The 22475-nt window shown below is 43.2% G+C and overlaps 1 pseudogene; it reads left to right on the plus strand.

Moving 5' to 3' along the window:
- The first annotated feature begins 12046 nt into the window (after positions 1-12046).
- LOC101631197 lies at positions 12047-12858 on the plus strand (annotated as a pseudogene).
- Positions 12859-22475: the final 9617 nt, after the last annotated feature.

Here is a 22475-nt window from a genome sequence, read left to right on the forward strand (position 1 = left end):
CTCAATAGCTACAGATGTGCCTCCAGATGTGCCTACAGCTTGCCCACAGTCCCAGCCTGGGTCAGCAATCTCTTACATCTTTTTAAATAACCTACACAGAATATCCCCTAACAGGATATTATCCATCTGGCAGTTCAAGACAAAGTGCTGAATATGCACCGCTTGCATTTGGGGCTCACATTTAGTCTAATCCCATGGTTCCCCTGACTCAAAAAGTCTTTATTTACCTACAAGACTCCCACATTACTGATTCCTGCTGCCAGTAGAAGGTGGGTAATGTCATCTGCCTGCACCATCATGGATCCTATTTCATAGCAATTTACAAATGCTTGTCCCTATAATCTCCCACCAGAGGAGGATAGAAATTTCAAGAAGACTGGAAAAGAGGCACTAATTTTACCCATAAAAAGCTAAGTCCAGTAGAATGTTAGCATCCTTATTTCATGCTGTTCCCCCAAGGACCACTGAATGCCTATCCCTGCACTACTAGGCTTATACAGAAAATGTGAACAAAGAGTGCAAGAAAAGGACTCCTGTCCCCACCCTCCAACACCCAAACATTCTTTTCCCCAGTTTTTCCCACAGAGATTCCATCTGACTGGTAGCAAATATATGCACAAGCCTCATGGACAGTTTGAGAGATACATAAATGTGCTCAAATTGAGCTTAGCCACCTACGGCAACGAAAAGCCCAGAAAAGTAAAAGCAGCTCAATTTGATTGCAAGCAAAAGGTAAGTTGACCCTGTGCTCAGGAAGTTCTGACCTTCACCTCTGTTTATGCTCTAAATTCACAGGCCTTGTTTTTGTTTTGTTTTGTTTTTTTAACCAAATTTTATTTTTTTGTTTTATATAGCTATATAATTTGGGGGGCCCAATTTCAAACGTTATATGTGAACATACTATACATATGCTCACCCTCCCCCAAAACCCCAGTGCCAAACATGATCAGGCTACCCCCAACCACCCTCCCTTCCTCTCTCCTGTCTGGTAAGCTCTTTATTTTATGGCTCAAGGACCTTCTCAAAATGAGGTTCAAATACACCTGTTATCCTGCCCACTTTATATGCAAAGTGGGGTCTGTAAATTCCTCCAGCATCCCAATGCAAGTGGAAATTGGAGAGCCACCTTGCACGGCAGCACCCAGCTTCACGTTCAGTGATTGCCCCCTGTGGTAAAGACCTGGCTCCAAAACCAGTCAGTCTCCACTCACAAAAAGACAAGATGAAATGCTCCATAATGAGGCAGCCAATCCCCAGACCTCCCGAGTTCCTGCTTGGACTCCTGAGTTAGCTGAGATGAGTGTGCCCGTCTCATTTCTCCCTGTGCAGTTCCTAAGCCCCTTCATTCCGCTAGCACTTTCACTCTTTCTTGCCACGTGCAGATACCACTTGTTCTGTTGTTCATTTAAATGGTCCTTCATCAGATTCAGTGCTCAAGACTCAACCTCTGATTAGTTTATAGAAATATTTTAAATAAATATAAAAACACATATACTGTCTATTTTAAACAAATATAAAATTGACATATGTGTTTATTTTAAATAAAGTTTATTAAATATTTAAAATAGAAACTGCCTATATTTTTAAATAGAAATTACATACACTTCTGTAAGTGGAAGACCATCATCATGTTCCAGAAGTGAAAAATAACTCAAGAAAGTGGATGTCATGAAAACAAAAGGGAGTTATTAAATTCTGGGAAGATGTATAGTTTATAAAAGGCTTAAAGGTGTTCTCTCCCTTAAAAAAAAATTTAGAAAAGGAAGGCCCTGATGGTGCAGCGGGTTAAAGCAGAAGCTCAAGCCACTTCAGCATGACTTGAATCTCCGCTCCGGAGGTGACCCATATGGCGTAGCAGCCCTCTCCTGGCCCACCCGCTGCTCCCCTCAGCAGTGTACTTCCTCAATCTGCCTGTTCTGCTCCCCACTCTGTCTCTGGTGGATCCTCTCACCACCCCTGTACCCCTGCCCTGTACCCCAGTTCTATATGCACAAATAAATAAATCTTTAAAAAAAAAAAAAAGGAGGGGGCAAGATTAGCAAGTATTAAAAAATGGTTATGGTTAAAGACAGCCATGCCCCAGACTAAAGTTGAAACCTATTCCTACTTTTTCTGACAATACCTACAATACCTGACATACCACAAGTGGTAGAGTTCCCAGTCTTTAAAAATCAATGTCCAGACCCTCCTTGGTGGCACAGTGGATTAGTGCACAGCACTGCAAGCTAGCTGCAGTTGCTTTGGTGCTAGTTAAATTCCAGTCCTGGAGGTGACCCACATGGGAGACCTCTCCTGACCCACCTGCTGTTCCCCTCAGCAGTGTACTTTATCGATCTGCCTGTTCTGCTCCCTGCTCTGTCTCTGGTGAATCCTCTCACTGCCCCTGCACCTCTGGCCTGTACCCCAGTACTGTATGTATAAATAAAATTAATCTTAAAAAGAAAAAGAAAAAAGAAACACTGTCCAGAAATAAAGTTTCACAAAATAAGAACAGGAATCTATGGAAAATATAACAACTCAAATGTAGATATTTTACTTATGAAATTAATCTAAACATTTTATAATATATTATATACTTTAAACTACATTAGGAACTCACACAATACTTCATATATGGAGTGCACTAAACAAATATTTGTTGAGTGAATGGAAAAAGGAATGTACAATCATCCTGACTGTAAAATTGATTTTGCAACTTTCTTCAGTTTAATTGCTCCATTAACCTTTGTGGTTCCATTTTGTGTCTCCCTCATACAATACTGATCTCACCCTGTGAATCCCTTCCCCTGTGTGTTGAGTTCCAATTACACAATGCAAGCAGACAGGGCCTGATTTGCATGTGATTTGACTGTGTTCAGAATGTTCATTAACAGAGCCTGGAGTGGGACTTAAGTTTATTTATTTGACTGTTTGTTACATATTTCATCTGGCATGCCAAATTACCCCTTTTGTTTGTTAAATCACGAGCCACTCAGATATTGGAGCCACTGGACTATTGTAGCTTAAGTTCGGGTTATGGTTTAAGATCATATGTCTAATATTTAACCTGCAATTGCTAGTCTTTCTATTACTGAAGGTTTTGTGTTTATGCATGTGAAATCTAAAGCAGTTTTACTCAGCCTGTAGCTCTGGTTCCATCTCATTAAACTACTTCTTCATGCCATTTTCTTATTAACTGAAAGGTAAATATCTCTATTCCTGGCTCACAAGTATTGCAAAAGATGCTAGCAAATTCCATGCAAACAAAATCTGATATTTCCTTTGAAATACATCTGTAAATTACATCCATAAATACAGCTTGTTTTTGTTATTAAGGTTGGTAGTTAAGACAGAACTTTTAAAGATGCTAACTTTGCTCTTAGGTGTACTTAGGCCTTCTTTTCTGAATAGCATATAATCAATTATCGCAATCTTCAGAGCCACATGGGTGCCACACAGGCACTTGTGATACGAGAAAATGCATTGTTTGTCATTACACTTGGCTTATCCCAAAGATTCATATACTCAGCACATGTTTTTTGAGCACTCACTAGAGACACAAAGTCTACATTTTATTCCCATGCAAATGAAATCACAAAACATATCTATAGTCTTTTCCATTCCAAATCTTATTATATGCTTGTTGGAGTGCACATCAGTATTACCTTTTCCCAAATGCCATTGCTCTGACATAGACAAATCCATAAAAAATGTTCTATTCAGGAGGCACTGCTTCTGTTGATGATCAGATTGGTTTTTCAGTCAATACAGGACATATAATGTTTAAGCTCCCAAAAAATCTGAAAGCACCTCAAGAAAGAACAAGTAGAAGACTTGTTCTTCCAGATATCAAAACTTAGTATAAAGGTCTCACTATTAACACAGTATAGTATTGGCATGGGGACAGAAAAACAGAGGAATAAGTACAGCTCAAATAGCTCCATCACAGACTCATGCATGCATGGACCCTGAGTTGTGGGAAAATTGGCACTACAAAGTGCCAATTTTTTACAAAGTGGTGGAACAGAGACAATCTTTCAATAAATGATACTGAACAATTGGGGGTCCATATGGGAAATAAAACCACACTGGACACACACATCATACTATACACAAAGCTCAATTCCAGCTATGTTATAAACCTGAAAGTGAAAGATAGAACACTGATGCTTCAAGAAGATAATGTAAGATAGGTTCACAATATCAATAGGGGGAAAAACATAAAACAACATACAACACTAACCATCAAGAATATATATATGTATTTAACTTTATTAAATAAAATGCTCTGCTATTTACAATAGCCAAGACAAGGAAACAACCTAAATGTCCCAAAATAGATGAATGGATTAAAGAGTCGTGGTTTATTTATACAGTGGAATATTACTCAGCAGTCAAAAATACATGCTCATGCTGTTTGTGAAAATGTAGATGGAACTGGAGGGGATTATGCTAGCTGAAATTAGTCAGAAGGAAAGGATAGATACCGTATGGTCTCATTCATATGTGGAATATAGAAAAACCAAGCAAAAGGTGAAGAAAAAGTCAAAACTAACAAGCTAACCATAAAAATGAGTTACACAGCAAAGGAGGGGATGGGAGATGTGATCAACATGGGAGGGAAGAACACAGAGAATATGGTGATGGTTCACAGGTGATAAGGTGGCAGGAGAGCTAGAGGGGCTTCAATGATGTAAAGGGGAATTTTTTTTTTAATGTTTAAAAGTGAAATTAGGGCCCTCCCTGGTGGTACAATGGGTAAGGACTCAGCACTTTAAGCTAGCCTCAACTGCTTCAGTGTGAGTTCAATCCCCAGCCCTGGAGGTGACCCACGTGACATGGCAGACCTCTCCTGACCCACCTGCTGCTCCCCTCAACAGTGTACTTTGTCAATCAGCCTGGTGAATCCTCTCACCACTTCTGCACCTCTGGCTTATACCCCAGTTCTATATGCATAAGTAAATAAATCTTTTTTAAAAAAAAGTTAAATTAGATAAATTTTAAAATTAAATAAGTGCTCTTATTCATCAAAAAAAATAAAAAGCATAATGGAAATTAAAATATAAGCCATGGGAATTGGAAAATATATTATGAAACATTTTTGTGAAAGACCACATGTACAGTACAAAAGACCTCCCACAGATCAGTAAGGAAAAGATTGGTGATCCAATAGGAAAAAAAAAAAGTTGCAAGATAGTTTCACAGACTCCTCACAAGGGAATAAATTGAAATTTCCAATAAACATAAAAGATGCTCAATTTCATTAGTGACCAGGGAGATGCTATTAAATCCCACACTGATATCTTTACTACCCAAGCACCACACTGTTGAAAATAAAATGTCTGGCTGTGCCGACAGTTTATGATTATGGGAAGTCTCACACACTTCTGGTGGGAATGAGAAATTACTGCTACCTTGGGGAAAATGTTGTGGCATTATTGGGTAAACCCATAAAGCCCCAATTCTATTCATAGGACATATTTGTGACAGAATCTGCAGGTGTGTATACCAGGATACACACCAGAATCTTGAAGGCAACATCATCTATAAGAATAGATAAACAAATTATGTAGTCAAACATTGCAAAATGAAATAAAAAAGAATGAACTCCAATATAAACAAAAGCATAATGAATCTTACAGACACTGTTGAGTAAAAGGGGAAAGATATACTGTATTATCTCATTCATATGAAGTTCAAAATGGCAAAATTACACTATATTCTTTTGGAATATGACAAAGTTACATTTTTTTCAAAGAATCAAAGAAATGCCTTCCACAAAAGTTAGACACTGGTATCTTGATGGAGGAGAAAGCAAATGTTTGATAAGACATAGGGTTCTCTTTGGGGGGATTTAAAATACCATATTTCTGGACTTGATGGTGGTACATGAGTGTTTACACCAGAATTAACTATAACATACTTTTCTTATGTGTGGTGTATTTTATAAGATAAAAGAACAATGAGGGAAGGAAGACAAAGCCGTGAAAGGACAAAGGAAGAGAGGAAGGGAGGGAGAAAAGGAGTAAAGAATTAAGGAAGAAGTGAGGGAAAGAGGAACTAAAAGGGAGAAGGGATTCAGAAAGATCAATAGTCTAACTTTAGAAATGTATGCAACATAATAAGGATATGTCTAAAGTTTTAGCAAAAATTACAAGTGTTTCTAATAGCAAACTTAGGAAACATTCTAAAAGTCGATAAATAAAGAAGCTGATGGTATAGTTATATGATGTGGCCTATCTATACTATCAGAGTCTATGTTGCTATTACAATTGATTTTATAAAAATATCTTTATTGCTGCAACAGGAACTTTGTTGCCATTTTGCAGCAGGAACAAGATGAGGGACACAGCAGTCATGGAGCAGATTTGCAAGGCCAGACTCTGCCACTTCAGCAGAAGTTCTTCTGTGGTTTATTGAAAGCATACAGGCTAGTAAAACCTGATCATGTGACAATAGTATGAGGAATAGGGTTTGGAGGGTGAGATAGAGACAGGGACAACATTTTACAAGGACAGGGAAGGGCACATCGTGACGACACATCAAGAGACACTTTCGTCAGCAAAGTATGATGTTATCACAGTGTTATTCTGAGACAGCTATGGAGATAGCATGTAATCAGGTGAACAGCGGCCTCGGTGTCCCCGGGTGGGCCTGCCTCATGATACGAGCTATACTCCATAGATAGAGTCAAGGAATTCTCTGCTGAGATTTGTAGATAGCAAATAGGTCACTGTGGCCAGCTAGTAGCCAGCTCATAGGAACACACATGCCCCCACTTTGTCTTATATGGGCAAAGCGGAAGATGAGGCAAAGGATGAAGAGGGGTCTGGAAGATCAGCATGGTTTGTTGGCAGCTATGTGACTGGATGCAGAGACAGCACAAAAGTGCTGTGTCGTGCGGAAAGAGAGAGGGAGTCTGTAGAGGCTGGTGTTGAGTCCAGAATCCAGAGGGCTTGTTCACCCAGCCAGGGACAGCTGTCTCAAGGGCATCAAGTCCTGACTCTGGAGGCCTGTACAGTTGCTAGCAAGGGATCCATCCTGCGTAGTGACTGAATCTCTATGCTGGAGCTCTGAAAGAGGATCTGTCTATCCTTACTGCCAGCTCGGGAACGGGTGTACTGCTTGCACCCTGTGAGGTCCTCTAGGTGATAAAACAGAAACACACTCTCTCCCCATGTTAGAACATCTACAGGGTCCAGTCACATTGGTTCTTGCAATGGGTAGTCATACAAGGCCAAGGGCCCATGGCTTGGTTCTGCTGGGAATGTTGCTCAATGACTATTAGGTCAGAGGAACTACAATTTAAGAAGTTAAAAGTAAACAAAGCCTTGCATTTTCATTCCTATAGGGGCAAGTTACCTTTTAGATTCCCCCTTTTTTGTTTTAAACGTTGTGATTTAAAGATTTCTGAGTAACTGTTACTAGTTTTATATAATCGACTAGCTTAAAAATTGCCTTAGAGGGCCCTCCCTGGTGGCGCAGCGGGTTAAAGCACTAAGAAGTTTAAGCCACTTCCGCATGAGTTCGATCCCTGCCTGCCCTGGAGGAGATCCACATGACAAGGCAGACCTCTCCTGACCCGCTCGCTGCTCCCCTCAGCAGTGTACTTCGTCGATCTGCCTGTTCTGCTCCCCATTCTGCCTCTGGTGAAGCCTCTCGCCGCCCCTGAGCCTCTGGCCTGTACCCCAGTTCTGTATGAATAAATAAATCTTTTTTAAAAAATTGCCTTATGTAAGCCCAGAAGGAGACAAGTAATCATGTTTTTTGTTTATATAACTAGAGTCTTGGGGTTGTGAACTCCACTTGGGTCAGTGTTAGGAATCTACCAAAATGTATTAGGTTTTAAAAAGCCTTCTGTATTTTTCAATCCTTTATGACCTGGTGGGCCATATCCCATGGTGACAGAGCAGTGAGAAGAATTGCTGCCCACTGCCGGGAGGGTGTGTGGAAGATCTACAGCTGGAGGTTACTTTCAGCTACTCCCCTAAGGGATGGTAGAGCAACAAAAAGCAGGGGTCCTGGCGCCACTTATTCCTCTCTTACCTTGTCTACTAGCACTATGGAGAAATTAATTTCCACCCTCTTAAAGCCAGCCATTTTTTTAAGTGTATTTGTTAACAACAGTGTTGCACTTTTTCATAATTTATACAGCCGTGTACATTCCAAATCGGGAATGCTCACGTACAAATTCAGATTTCTACTGAAAACTAGAAATTTATGAAATAATCTTCCAAGGATGAGCAGTGGTTGACTCCCTCAAGAGAAGGGCAGCTCACCATGGGAGGGATCAAAGGTGGGGTTTGGACCTCATCACTTCATTCTTTCATAATACCTGTCTATCTACTAAGAATCCAGAATTAAATATACTTTTACAGCTCCATTCTCCTGATCCAAAAACGTTATTTGCTCCCCTCATTGCCAACAAAATTTTGCAGGACCTTCTCAATCACTTCATCCTCACCCCACCATTCCGTGAGTTACCCCTTTGCCCCGCCCTCCCTGGGTGCCACTTCCCTCCCTTGGTTCTACTGGTCCTCCTGCGGGAAGCCAGGTGGCTTAGCGACGACCCCTCCAGAGCTCGTCAGCATCCAGTGGCTGTGTCATTCCCTACGCTGCTAAGACCCACATTGATAGTGCTTCTCAAAGGATCACAGAATTTCAGAGTGAGAAAGAACCAAAAGGAAACAAGATCAAGAGAGGTAAAGAGTGTTTGAAATGACAAAACTAGTTAACTGTCCATTTCTAGAAGGAAAAAGCTAGACTTCCTAACATTTTACCTGGTTCCTCCACATCACTCATTAACTTCTTCTCCTGGTCTGAGTAATCATAAACATTATATCACAACACATAGTCAGAAATCAGTTTTATGTTATAACTCTGTACATGGACACATACACATTCACAAAACATCAGGCGTATTCTGATACTTTCTATTTCATTTTCTTAATGCTGTCCTTAATCCTTGAATTATCTTCATGATCCATAAAGATGTTACAGCCCACGATTTGATAAAGGGATTTCCCTGATTCCTCTTTGTCTGGCTGGGTGACAAGAAGTTCTGTTTGTCTCAAATACTGGTCCACTCACTCCAGATTTGGGAACTTGAGTAAGAGGTTATTTAACCTCTTCAAGTCTCAATGCTCCACCTGTAATATGGGATAATGAAGTTTGCTTAACTAGGCTGTTGTATGGATTCATATGATGTATACGAGGATTTAACACAGAGTCCCAGACTTAATGAATGGTCAATGGTGACTTGGTTATCAGTGTTTCTTGATATATTTATGTCACATTCCTCAGTTGCATGGCAATTTCTCTGTGACACCATGAAAATTGCTGTGCACATGTATCTTGGTACCTGCAACAAGAACACAGACTGACACCTCTTGGTTCCTGTCTTTGGGACCCAACCAACTAATCGGCTGATAGATTCCAAATGGGGAATTGGGAATGAGGGAGTGTGGGGGAAGGGAAAAAGAGCACCCAGTTTACATTTCTTATGTGGGGGTCTATCTAATGCAGCAGAAAACTTGGGTTAGAGCAGTGGTACTCAGTCTGGGCAATTCTGGAAGGCAGCTTTTAAAAGTCATGTGTGTACACATGCACACATATACATGCATACACATACATGCGTGTGTGCACACGTATGTTTACGTGTCCACACAGGCACACTTACATGTCTGCATACATGTGCACACATACACACATGCACATACATAGACATGCACACTAAATGGACTGGTAATAGTTGAAGTGAAATATGCATGATGGTGCATTTTACACAGAGGAACCTCACATGCATTGTGTGACTGGCTAATAGCCAAGTTAACCCAGGTCTGGGGCAGGAACACAGTTCTTTTCTCATCAGTGCAGTTCTCTCTACCCCCGCCAGCTGCATACTTCTGAAACATGCCCTCAGATGCCCACTCTGCCTCCTGGGTGGAGAGTCAAGTTACATATTGGCCTTGGGATGCCATGGACAGTTAACCTTCTGTTTCATTGTTTTATAAGAACCAAGGTTATTTTTTGCCTGATTATCTATTCGCTTTGCTTGATTACTTACTTTTTTGTTTCTTCCATCTTTAGGGAGAATGACATTGACCACATGTGATGCTGGAAGCATCAGCACTCCACTGGCCTCTTTAGAGGCAGCCCTAAACTATTAACAGTGGAAAGGTCTCTCTCAGGGGTCTTTTCTGAAGGCACTGCAGTGGCCGTGTAAAAATTGTCTTTCTTCCCATCCTCACATTTGACTCATTTGATTCTGAAAATCAGTAAACACCAAAGCATTAAAATACTGTTGAATCACTGATTGATGTGAAACCAAGTAAGTTCATTGGCAGCTCCCACTCTTGGCTCCACACCCAGCCTGGGGAAATGCAGAATGTCTAGGCTATAAAGTGCAGCCCAGGCCCTAGCCACTCCATCTGCAAAACGCAGAAATACCCTATCTATAGGAGGCCAAACAACAGCTCCATCTCTAAATTTCTAAGCTTTTGTCACTTTAAGTTAGTACTTTAATGCCATTTTAATAGGTAGTGATTTTATTTTGTATCTAATGAAATCAACAGAGCATGAAAATAGACATCAGAATTTGGAAGATAATGAGTCTGTTAGGTCCGCCGCCAGTGTAGCTGAGCGAGGTACAGTACTTAAGGTACGAAGAATAGACTGCTTCAGAAGAGGCTTTTATTAGCTTCATTAGGGCGGTCATCAAATGAATGATTTCATAGCAGATCTAATTAACCAAAGAATGTGCAGGAGCTGCATCTTCTTCCTGCTAATTGGGCTTCTAGATACAAGGCATATTACCTACCTTAGGAATTTTGCATTCAGATAAAGTGGATAGATTCTTTGTGGGAAAGTGTTTCATGAGTGGGAAATTATAGCAGAATTTTGAACATACACACAAAATTTTGTAGCCATTGGCTCTTGATAGTGGACATGAACACGGTTCATCTCATCTCCTTCCCAGGCTGGGGAAATGATGGTATCAGAAGGAGAATTTTTGAGGGATCCCTGAGAAATGACTTCACTGAGATCAGAGTAGAGAAAAGAAGGCAGTGTCAGATAATGAAAATGGAGTGTGCATCTGTCTAAGGGAACTCTGGAGAAGAGGCCAGTTCTGCCAGATACAAACCATCAGGTCCCTCTGCTGTGCCTGCTCTCACCTAGGCCAGGTGAACTGGCCACACTGAAGCTGTCTACCAAAGGTGAAATCCTCCTCAAGTCTTCCAAGCGAGTTCTGCCCAACTCCTTGTAAAGAGGACACACACACCTATAAGGCTGGCTGGCTATCCTGCCCACTTCCATGAAAGCCCCAATTCTGCTTCAGGAAAACACTGGCCTCACCTTCATCAAGGGCATTCATGCTAGCTACTAAGTGCTGTGAAAAGAGTCAATCGGAACCTCGAAAAGAAATCTTTGCAATTAAAAAATATGATCACGGGGTGGAGTGAGGAATGAGATCAAAAACGGTGAGGGGAGAAGAGTGCACTGGACTATGAAGATGGCACACGGGGGATTTGGGGATGGGAAGCCCACGGGGATTACAGCTGAGATGGACAAAGGCACAAAATGATGGAAAAATAAACTATTATATTTATTTAAATTTAAGAAATTAGAAAAAAACAAAAAAACGATCACCCAGCCAGACTCAGTCTGAGTCGCCTGTACTGCGCTTCCAGCCTTAGGACCTCCCCACCCCACAGCACCTTCCCTATGCAGCCCCACCGCTGTGGCCCAAGCTGACAATGCACTGACTGGCCTGGCTGTCGTGGGCCAGAACTAGATGTTGAACACAAATGACCACGGCATTGTGGTGAGTGCTTTTAATAGGACAGTCTCCAACAGTGATGATGTATTAGTAAAGGAGGCAAAGGAAGCCAAGGTGGTTGGTGCTCATTCCTCACAGGAGATGGTTTCCAAGCTGAAGGAAACTCGGGAGCATATTTCTTGTGAACTGGTCAAGTTGTGCATGATTTCATTGGAAAATGATACCGTTTTTGAACACTACTGCTAATGTTACTGGTGGAGGAAATTTTGAATACAGAGTTGTTACAAGATGGTGTCGAGAGCTAAGGCCAAAGTGGTTAGTAGTGAAGAGGAAGGGGACCAGAAGGCCTCTCACTCATGCTGGAAGGAGACAAAGAAGCTTGGTGCCACATCAAGAGCATCCTCCAAGGCAAGTCCTTGCTGGGTCTGGGGAGGTGAGGGAGCAACAGGGCGCTTGGGGTAGATGAAGCACAGCTGGACAAGGATGGCGACAGGCAGCTCACCTGTGAGGCCTAACGCCCACTGCTAGGGAGCACGGTGAGGTAGTGCAGGCATCTAAGGAGAGGATAAAACAGAACTAGACTCTCCCCTGAATGAAATCACCACCAATAGTCTCAAGTTCTAAGATAGTGATGGCATATACTTGGCCAAAATTCAGGGCAGGAGGGCACCAGGAAGTGGACTGCCATTTCAGCCCAGAGTATGGGGTTCCGGCTCCCTCACTGGAGAAGCGGTTTGCTTCATGCATATCCCCTGAAGGAGGAGAGGATTTAAGCCAGCAAGAAGCAGAACAGCTCCTGAAAGATCCATTTCGGAGGTGCTAAGAAATCCTTCCTGGAAGGCATTGGAAAGGCTTCTATTTTCCAAGATAATCTCTTATGCTCAAGACTTTATGCAACTGAGACAGGCAGCCACTGAATTTGGCGGGGCCCTCAATTATGGAGGCATAGCCCTGAAGTGTGCATATGTAGGTGGGAAACGAGGGGTCCCATCATCAGAATTATGTTCTTAGGAAAGATAAAAGATGCATTTGATGGAAACCCAGAACTTCAGAATCTACTGCTGAATAACCTCTTTAGATCATCTCTGGAAAACTTCTAGGGCTCCTGGTAGTGGACCATCGGCCTGGTGTCCAGGCAGATAACCGTGTTGTTTCACCACTGCCTTTCCCTATGACAGGCTCAGATGTGACAAGCTGAACCAGGCTCAGTGGTATACTTGGGGGCTCACACATGTGCACTCTTAGCTGAACTGGGACCTTTTATCTGCACTAACTGGACAGGACACTGTGAGAGTGTATCGTCATTGTCTCCATACAATGCCAATTCCACTAGATGTACCCACATGTTCTTGACTGGGACACCCTATTCGCCACACAACACTGTCTACTGCCCCCTTCGAGTTACTTTCTGTTCAGATCTTTTCAAATAACGGGTCATAAGAGACTCCTCTGAAAAAGTTAACCTCAGTTTGTTTGTGGAGTGGTTCTGATTGCCGTGGGGCTCCTCCCCTTGCCTCTGAGGATGAACCATGCAGAGTCCCCACTGACGACAGTGCTCGCAGGCCCTGAAGTGACATCTCTACCAGCAGCTCTTCCCACAGAAGTGGGAGGCTCTGCAGAACTGACTGAACTGGAACATCTGTATTAAACCACAGAATCTCCTTTCCTTCATTTAACAAAAGCTACAATATATTTAAACTATATATGTGTATATATATATATATATATATATATATATATATAGAGAGAGAGAGAGAGAGAGAGAGAGGACCTATTTTAAAAAATTAATGAGAGGACTAGCAGAGAAGATGGAAAAGCAATTGTTGATTTAAAGAAAGATTCCAGGGCTCTGCCTGATGGTACAGCTGGTTAAAGCACAACACTATGAAGATTTCTCCAGCCACTGGAGCATGAGTTCAATCCCCAGCCAGAGAGCTGACCCACAGAGCACAGCAGACCTCTCCTGTCTCACCCACAGCTCCCCTCAGAGGTCAATCTGCCTGTTCTGCTCCTCACTCTCTCTCTCTCATCTCCCCCTCCCCAACACCTCTAGTTTATACCCCATACCTTGTATACATAAAAAAATAAAACTTTAAAAATAATAATAAAGATGGAGCCCAAATCGCCCAGAAAATAGAGAAATAGAAAATACAACACAAAAGTCACTATAGAGGGAGTGGATGGGACCTGACTACACTTCAGGCCTAAATGTTCTGCATTTCCTCAGGAAATGGGATAGGGAGCAAACAGTGGAGCTGGATAACTTATTTGGCTTCCCATCAATCAACAATAGTTTAGCTGTTCCACAATTATTTCTTGATTTCCAGACTCAAATGAGGCAAATGTAAAAGCATATGACTGTACAGTCACACCTGAAGAAAAGACATAATCAAAACAGTAGTAAAAGAAGTTGTCCCTGGGACCTCCCTGGTGGCACAAGGCATTAAGTCTCAGCGCTCTGAGGCTATCCACAGCTTCTGGGCTGGAGTTAGATCTCTGCCCAAGGAGGTGACCCACATTGTACATCAGACCTCTCCTGTCTCACCTGCTGCTCCCCACAGCAATGTGTTTCCCCTCAACCTGCCTATTGTGCTCCCCATTCTGTCTCTGGTGAATCCTCTCATCCTCACCCCTCTCCTCAACCCCTGTTGCACCCGTGGCCTGCATCCCAAAGCTTGCATGCATAAATAAATAAAATAAATAAATCTTAAAAAAAAAAAAAGTTGTCCCTGACTGAAGAAAGATGGGAATTTTCAGATGGAAAGGGCTCCAAGCAAAATTAAATAAGTCAAGTATCAGAATAAAATAAAAACATTTCAGTCAAGCAAGTACTAAAAGATTTATCATTAACCTACCAGTTGAACAGTTGAATTAATAAGCATGAAGAATTAAACCAGCAAGATTAAATGAAATAAAATAAATCTATATTAAATAATAAAAGAGTGGTTATTGAATATGATTTCATAGAACTGAAAAAAACTGAGATAATTTAAGGGGAAATCTATTAACCTCAATTAAATGCAAGCATCAGTCCTTTAGGATGAGATACTTGGACAATCTTTGGATGAGCAGTTTTTTGTTTTGTTTTGTTTTGTTTTGTTTCTTTTTTATGACTACATTTTCTTCTATGTGGCTCAAATCATAGTTGACTCTATAATGACCAGTACTTACCTAGCAACATGACTATACATACTGCTGTTGATAGGCTTCTATTATTGCAATTAACCTAACGACAGGCTGGAAACCTAATTACATGCACAGATGATGGGAAATTGTGACAATGTCACTATAAAAATCATAAATTGGGGCCCTCCCTGGTGGCGCAGTGGGTTAAGGCACTGCACTAAGAAGCTAAAGCCACTTCCTCATGAGTTCAATTCCCACCTGCCCCGGAGGTGACCACATGGCGTGCCAGACCTCTCCTGGCCCGCCCGCTGCTCCCCTCAGCAGTGTACTTCGTCAGTCTGCCTGTTCTGCTCCCACTCTGTCTCTGGTGAATCCTCTCAACCCTCCGCATCTCTGGCCTGTGCCCCAGTTCTGTATGAATAAATAAATCTTAAAAAAAAAAAAAAAAAAAATCATAAATTGGGAGATGGAGAAGAGGCTGCAGAGACGGAAGGAAGAATAAGTGGATAATCTATGTGGAGTGTCTGGGCTGACAGAGATAACTGAGGCAAGGCTATAGGGTTGCTACAGCTTTCCAGGACAGTGTCCAGTAGAAGATAGGTCACTGCCTGTCCTGGGGGTTCTTCATCCACATGTACAATTGCAAGACCACTCAGGCTCAGGGAACAATAATAGGGGTTAGGTCCTCCCTGGTGAGAATATGGGTTAGGATGCAGCACTGCAAGCTGGCTTCAGCTGCTTCAGTGTGAGTTCGATCCCCGCCTGGGAAGTGACCCACATGGCGCGGCAGACCTCTCCTTGGCACTCTCCCCTCAGCAGTGTACTTCGTCGATCTGCCTGTTCTTCTTCCCACTCTGTCTCTGGTGAAGCCTCTCACTGCCCATGCACCTCTGTCTTGTACTGCAGTTCTGTATGAATAAAAAAGCCTTTAAAAATTATAATAATAGGCCCTCCCTGGTGGCGCAGCAGGCTAAAGCACAGCACAAAGAAGCTTAAGCCACTTCCTCATGAGTTCGATCCCGCCTGCCCCGGAGGAGATACACATGGCATGGCAGACCTCTCCTGGCCGGCCCGCTGCTCCCCTCAGCAGTGTACTTCATGGATCTGCCTGTTCTGTACCACACTCTGTCTCTGGTGAATCCTCTCACCTTCCGCATCTCTGGCCTGTATCCCAGTTCTGTACGAATAAATAAATAAATCTTTTTTAAAAATTATAATAATAATAGGATTTATTTAACGAACAGGGGAAGCAAAGAGTTGCTAAGGCTAGACAGTGTTCAGAAATCCCAAGATAAAAACCACTCATCCAAGATGGCACCGTCCCCCAATCGAGGGTCTGGAACGCATGGCGGCTGGAGGCAACAGGCCAGGATCCAAATCACAGTGGCCGCCAGAGGTGCTGAGAGACTGGTCTGCCGAGATGACGCCGCGGCAGCCCACAACAACAATCTGACAATCAGAATGGACAGCACCAGATGCGGGACCAATCAACAGCAGAGGCAGCAACCCCAAGAGGTCCCAAAGAATCAGATACAGCTCTCCGAGACACCAGGCTAGGGTTCTTGCTCTCTTTCCAGGAGCAGACAGTGACTAGCAGGAGGCAGGTACAGCCTCCTAGTCACTGTGAAGCGCTTCGGCTTCTCTCTCTCTTTGAAGGTCAGCTGCTGGAAGCTTCTTTCTTCGTTTTGGAGGCCAGGCACAAAGTACTAGTCTGGGAGTCTGGGCACGCGGCAAGCTAGCTAGCTCCCTGCTGCTTTGTATTCCCTCTAGGGTTCCCCCACCCTAGTTGATATCTCCATTGAGCCTGGCTAGCACCCCAGGGAAGGACTGCCCACAGAGAGCAACTTATTTATGCATACAGAATTAGGGTACAGCCAGAGGTGCAGGGGCAGCGAGAAGGTTCACCAGAGTCAGTGGGGAGCAGAACAGACAGATCGACGAAGTACACTGCTGAGGGGAGCAGCAGGTGAGACAGGTGATGTCTGCCCCGCCATGCGGATCACCTCCGGGGCGGGGATCGAACTCACACTGAAGCCACCAAGGCTAGAGCTTCGCAGTGCAGCATTCCAACCTACTGTGCCACAGGGAGGACACCCCACCATGTTTTTCTAACGGCTCATGCTGCTTAGGCAACCGTCAGAAAAGTGCCAGTCTTGCCCTGCAGCCTACATGGCAGGGCCCCAGTTACACAACCATTTGGAGAATTAGGCAAAATGATAAGCAACAGACAGCCGCTGTGCAGAGTGGAAAGGGGGCAGCGGTATGAGGGAGCTAAAATCTTTTTTCTTGATGGAGAGAAGTTAAAGGATTCCATTTAAAGTCGATAAATCAAGAAATAGAGGCACAAGCATATTACATAACGTCACAACAATAAGTACTAGAAGAACTCATGACAGAAACTGTTAGGAGTGGTTGCCTCTGAGAATAGGCTCTGATGGTTGAAGGAGATTTTTACTTTCATTTTCCACGCGGCTGAAGGGTTGAAATTTACTCTTTACCACAGGCATATGTTTCCTATGGAATCTTTAAAATAGAAAATGAATTTTCACAGAGACAGCTTTGCCTTTGTCAAATGCAGTTAATAGGAACATACTGAATTGAATCGCAAAACCCACTTATCTGTAAAGAACGTTGTATAGCTGGATGTGAAAAATCAAAAGAAAGTCTTAGAATTATTTTCTCAGGAGAAAAAAATGAGTGGCTAAATGAGAACTCTAAAAATATACATGCACATAAATACACTATTTTTGGATTAATTTGTAAGCATGAAGTCCAACATTTATTCTGTTGTTCCCAAATATTCATACCAATAGAAAAATGTCATGCTGGCCCTCCCTGGTGGGCAGTGGGTTAAAGCACAGCACTGAGAAGATAGCCGCAGCTTCAGCAGGAGTTGCATCCCTGGCCAGAGAGAGCCCACAAGGTTGGCAGACCCTTCCTGTCTCACCCACTGCTCCCCTCTGCAGTGTATCTTGTCAATCTGTCTGTTCTGCTCCGCACTCTGTCTTTGGTGAATCCTCTCCTGCACCTCTGGCCTGTACCCCAAATCTGTATGCATAAATAAATAAATCTTTTTTAAAAAAAAAGTCATGCCATTAAGAAAAGCATACCATTTTTTATTGTTTTTCTTCCTCAACAGTCAGCACAGGATTTTAACAATGAGGAGGAGAAGGTGATGCTGGTGCTGATGATATATCTGTAATATTTCTCTTTATTGGGTTTAGAGAGAGGAAATTCCAAACTCCTGTGGATTCTAGAATGTCAACATAAAATATCAGAAGCCTCCTTTCCATGTTTCTTTTGGAGAATCCATTATATCAATTAAGTATGTTACCATAACCCTGGCACCTTTGTAGACCAGCAATAAAAAGATCTTTTTTTTAATATTTTTTCATAATGATTTTTTTAATAATATAATAGTTTATTTTTTCATCATTTTGTGCCTTTTTCCATCTCAGTTGTAATCCCTGGGCGCTTCCCATCACCAAATCACCCATGTGCCATCACCATAGTCCAGTGTACTTCCCCCCCACACACACATTTTTGATCCCATTCCCCACTCCATCCCCATACTGTCTCTAGTATATAATTGTTCGCGATTATTATTATTATTTACTCCCCTAGTCCTTTATATTCCTGCTATGAGTGAAACCATCTGGTATTTTTCCTAAAAATATGGAACACTTCACGAATTTGCATGTCATCCATGCATAGGGGCCATGCTAATCTTCTCTGTATCGCTCCAGTTTTAATATATGTTCTGCCGAGGCGAGCACAATATGTCTTTTTATTTTTTAATTAATAAAAAGATGTCTTATCATGAGAATGGTTCTTCCTTTCTCTTGGTGTCAGTCAGTTTGACTGTCCTTAAAATCTCAACTCTGGAACCTAACTTGGCCCCCAAACAGAAAGCATATCCGTGGCTTTCTATCCCAGATGTATGGCATCAGAGTTAACTGTACCCCCCAGCAGGGCAGAAAGCCATGTGTCTCACATCATCTGTCTGAGAATTTTAAAAATCTCACTAATTCCCTTTATGGTATTTCTGCATGTGGAGAGAGAGCTGTTATTAGAAAAATATGCTTTTTTTTGTTTTAGTTGAGAGTGAGGAAAACATGTGAGTGTCCTCCTGCCCTACAATTATTGCAAAATATAGTGTGGTCCCCGTGGTGGTCTCAGAGTCTCAGGTTCTATGGTCTAAAACTCAAATGAGATGGGAAGGAGAGCTAAGAAGGCAAGCACATAAAAAATGCTCATCTTCACTTAGCATCCAGGAAACGCAAGACAAAACCACAGTGAGAGGCCATCTCGTGCCTGGGAGAAGGGCCCATGTCTAAAAGACCAAAAACATGCTGGTGAGGAAGTGGAGAAAAGGAACCCTCTGACACTGTTGGCGGGAGTGCAGACTGTCCAGTCAGTCCCCATGGAAAGCACTGTGGAGACTCCACTGTGGAAAATGGGCCTGCCATACAAGCCAGAAATCCCACTGCTAGGGACGTACCTGGAGAACATGAAGACGCTCATTCAAAGGGAAACCTGCACACCCTTGTCGTGACAGCACTCTGCAAGAGCCCAACTATGGGAACAGAGTGCCAAAACACAGATGAGTGGATCAAGGAGGACGTGGCGGACACACACTATGGAACAACACTCACTGACTAAACAGATAAGCTCATGCCATTTGTAGCAATATGTATGGAGCTGGAAGGGATTATGCTAAGCAAAATAAATCAGAAGGAGAAAGATAAAAATACCGGATGGCTTCACTTAATATGAGGAATACAGAGAAACCAGACAAAGGATCAGATAAAGCCAAACTCAAAAGCTAGCCCTTGAAAGCAGGCCTAGGACTGACACATTGAGAGGAGGGGGAGGGGTGAGCACCGCTGGGGAGGGAAGGGTGCACTGTGGGTGCTTTGGTGCTGGGAACCCTATGGTAGCAGCACCAGAAGGGAGGGGTCTATACTTTGAAAATACAAACAACTGTGTAAACCAACATTACCGAAAAAAAAAATCTTAAACTCTGCAAGGAAAAATAAAACCCAAATGGACACTAAAAATTGAACAGTTGCCTTCTTTAGCTATGCTTCTTTTAAAAGACATGCTTTAAAAAAAAAGAAAGAAAAGCCATGCTTTTACCACACACACACACACACACACACACACACACACACCCCTCCCCAGCTTTCAAGTGCCTTTTAGCACTTCCTTTGTGCCAGAAGAGTTTTAGAAATTAGGACGATGGTTATAATGATATCCACCTCTGCCCCATGATCACTCTGCCGCGGACTACCCCCCTTCCCCACGTGAAGCTGAGGACTCTGTATCTATGTCCACCTTTGCTGTGACTTTGACCAAGAAGAATTCAGTGCATGTAAAATTCCATGACTTCAGCACTTGGGCCTTAAGAAATTCTGCAGCTTTCAAACTCATCCGAAGACGCTCGGGCCAGCATGGTGTGAAGAAGCCCTATCCCGCCCTCTGCTCCCCTCAGCAGTGTATTCTGCTCCCCACTAAGTGTCTCATCCCCCACACTTCTGGCCTACACCCCAGTTCTTGTGGGATGTAATTCCCAAAAAATAAATTAAAAAAAAGAAAAAGAAAAAGACCAGCAAACAGCCTGTCAACCGCAGCACTATGAAACTGTCAGTGTAGACCACTAAGGTGTGGGGTGGTTTGTTTGCACCTATAAATAACTGATGTAGAGATCAGACAGCACAGCCCACTAATTTTACAGCTGAAGAACTAGAGGTAAAACAATTCACCAGGTCCTTAATGACAGAATAAGGTAGAGCCTGGTAGAATGGACAACTGGCTGGGAGACCAGAGGCACCCCTCCCCCTGACCGGGCAAACTACCAGGAAACCTCGTGATTAGCAGGGGAGGAGTGTGGTGGAAGGGGGGAAGCCAAAACAGCTGCAGGATTCCCTCACTTGTCGGGGGAGTCTGCCCTTGGAGTTTGGCAAGTGGGAGAAGCACCAGAAGAGAGCAAAGTGGCCCCTTCATCTGAGAGAGCAAAGTGGGCCACACTTCAACTGCATGTCCTCACTGGGGACAGAGTGGCTTTGAAGCCCCACGCCTGCACCACTGCTTGCTTGCGCTGCTCCAGCAGCAAAGTCAGACATGTCTGTGCTGGGGTGTGGTGGCCAGGGGACCCTGAATGAGAAGGGCAGAGGAGAGGGCAGGAAGCAGGGAAGAGACCACAGAAACTCAGGTAAGTCTCCTGCAGGAGCCTCCCCTGCCTTGCCTTAGCTGATCTACAGGCCAAGGAGGGCTCTGAGGATCATCTGACCTTTCCAGTGCCTCAGCTCCCCCTCTCCAGCACAGGCCTTGCCAGCCAGCTGCTGGGGTCATGGCTGGAGACTTCTCCCTGCTTCCGGCCACCTGCAGCCTCTCCTCCTTCTAACCTGTCCTCATGCTGGTACAGAGGGAAATCCCCAAAAATCAATACTGCCATCCCCTTTCCTCAAATATGTGACAGGTCCCCATGGCCTCCACCAGCTATTTTTACACCACCTTGGACATTCCTCCCCCACCCCCAAAGCCTCTGACACCTGTTCTATCACTTATGCTTTCCTTAAAAATGACTCATTTTCTGAATTGAAAGTCTCCACATACTAACCAGTCATACTCATGACATTGTGGGTTTGAGGGGCTGTTTATAGTTTTCCCAGTATGCATTAAAATAATTACATCGCTGAAACATTTAAACGTTCCTTGTGTACCACCTCAAGTCATCCCACTGACTGGATTTCACTCTGAAGCCATACTCAGTGTGTCAGTCAGGTACCTGGCTGCAAGAAACAGGAGCAGAGCTTGACCACTATAAATAAAAAGACATTTTAAGAGAAAGCTGTGGGGACACGGGTGTCATCTTACAGGATAGTGGAAAGCAGAAGACCCAGGTTCACAAAGGCTGGGCCTGTAGATCTGCTTGGAAAGGGGAAAGGGGGCTTCAGAGATGCAGCCTGTGACCCCTGTGTGGTCTCTGCTGTTGTCACTCTGTGATCAAAATCCCAGGGAGGAAATGCCCACCTTTGGCCTCGTGCCTCACCCACCTCCTCGCTGTCCCACCAGAAGATCCCATCCACTCTCCTTTCCTTCTGAACTGAAATCTGCCTCTGCAACATTTTACCAACTTTATACTAAAGACGGAAATAATTTTGTGTCTTTTGGGGCAGATTTGAGTCTTTTGGAGGGATTTTTATGCAGTTGACTTGTTTGATATAGGACTTCGCTTATTTTATATTGTTTGGTTTTATAGCTTTGGTTTTTTCTATGATTTATTTATGTATGCATACAAGAACTGGGGTGTAGGCCAGAGGTGTTGGGGGGTGGGATGTGAGAGGATTCACCAGAGACAAAATGGAGAGCAGAACAAGCAGACCTACTGAAATACACTGGTAAGGGGAGCAGCAAGGAGACAGGAGAGGTCTGCTACACCATGTGGGTCAGCTCCCTGGCCAGGGATCGATCTTGTGCTGAAGTGTCTTCAGAGAGCTTCATAATGTGCTTTAACCCGTAAAGCCACCAGGGAGAGCCCAGCTTTGTTATGTTTTTTTTTTTAATTTATTTATGCATACAAGTACCG

Source organism: Condylura cristata, unplaced genomic scaffold, assembly GCF_000260355.1.
Source record: "Condylura cristata isolate star-nosed mole 26May11 unplaced genomic scaffold, ConCri1.0 scaffold00014, whole genome shotgun sequence".
In the NCBI taxonomy this organism is placed as follows: Eukaryota; Metazoa; Chordata; class Mammalia; order Eulipotyphla; family Talpidae; genus Condylura; species Condylura cristata.